The sequence below is a fragment of the Echinops telfairi genome, unplaced genomic scaffold, assembly GCF_000313985.2.
Source record: "Echinops telfairi isolate 266 unplaced genomic scaffold, ASM31398v2 ScPeMD7_2;HRSCAF=8, whole genome shotgun sequence".
NCBI classification, from domain to species: Eukaryota; Metazoa; Chordata; class Mammalia; order Afrosoricida; family Tenrecidae; genus Echinops; species Echinops telfairi.
In genome coordinates, this window is record NW_022103898.1 from 1,021,201 (window position 1) to 1,022,673 (window position 1,473).

The 1,473-nt window shown below is 50.7% G+C and overlaps 1 non-coding gene across 1 annotated transcript; it reads left to right on the top strand.

Moving 5' to 3' along the window:
* The first annotated feature begins 512 nt into the window (after positions 1–512).
* On the top strand, positions 513–703 carry LOC115870854. The gene has a single exon (XR_004046959.1). It is a non-coding gene; the product is annotated as a U2 spliceosomal RNA (small nuclear RNA).
* Positions 704–1,473: the final 770 nt, after the last annotated feature.

The window sequence follows — 1,473 nt, forward strand, 5'->3', positions numbered from 1 at the left end:
TGACAAAATAATAATTTATAAATTATCAAGGGTTCATGAGGGACGGGTAGTGGGCAGGGAGGGGAAAATGAGGAGCTGATGCCACAGGCTTAGGTGGAGAGCAAATGTTTTGAGAATGATGAGGGCAGTGAATGTACACATGTGCTTTGCACAATTGATGTGTGTATGGATTGTGATAACAATTGTATGAGCCCCCAATAAAATGATAAAAACAACAACAACAACAAACCATCCCAACCCCGTCCAGATCAAGTTCCCAAGTTCGATATTAGCCCATGGATTCCTCTTCAGATGCACGCAGCACATGCAGTGATGCCAAATGCAGGAAGAACACAGGCTGGTGGGCGGAAAGTCCTGTGGGTCCATTGGCAGTGGACACATCTCCAGCTCTCTGGCTGCCATCAGTGTGGCTCCATGGCGCGTCAACAGGAAGGTGAAGCAGAATGAAAGTGTCCCGCCTCCAGGGAGGAAGAGAGGAAGTCCCAGAATCCTCATGAAAAGGTCATGCCCACATCGCTTCTCGGCCTTTTGGCTAAGATCAAGTGTAGTATCTGTTCTTATCAGTTTAATATCTGATATGACCTCTATCCGAGGACAATATATTAAATGGGTTTTTGGAATTAGGAGATGGAACAGGAGCTTGCTCCGTCCACTCCACGCATCAACCTGGTATTGCAGTACCTCCAGGAACGGTGCAAAAAAAAGAAAAGGTCATGCCCACAAGGAGGGATCACCAGGCTGGGACTTGATTGATAGGCTAGCTCCACCCCTTCATTCTTATTTATCAAATCGACATGAAATTGTCTAACTACCACAGGCTGCCAAATGCTCTTGCTCGCAGTCCAAGATCCAGGGGTGCAGCCAGGATGGGCTCTCCTCCTGCCAAGAACCCCATCACCTGTGTCTCTGATGTTCTGTCCAACTAATGACCAGTCACGGGGGTAATGGAAATGGACAGGTTGCACCTGCTCAGCTCCAGGTGCAGGACAGAGTGTCCCAATGAGCTCACAGTCCCCTCCTCTCCCACACCTGTCACCCCGTTGTCACTTCCAACAGACCATCTTTAGGGGGCCACACTTTCCCATGAGTGCCAGAAGGACGTTATTGGAAACAGGCAGGATTCAGAGCTAAATGACAATGTCCCTGAGGTTGGCTGGGTGTGCAGGACAGGAGCCATGGAGGAGGGTTGGAGTGGATGACTCCTCAGTCCCTATGCCCCAAGCTGAGAGCTTTCTTCTCCACTGGGGGTGTGTGGACTTGGGGGACAGCATCACTCCCCACTTGGGGGAGGCTGGGCACAGCATCTCTCTCCACTTGGGGGACTAGGGGCAGCATCGCTTCCCACTGCATGGGGGCATTGGGGATGCTGATGTGGAGGGCATCGTGTCTGCCTCTGTAGCTGCTCTTGAGACTTAGTACCAGTTCCATCCTGTAGATGCTTGGGGAGTAGGTGCCAAGGGTCTAAAGATTCAA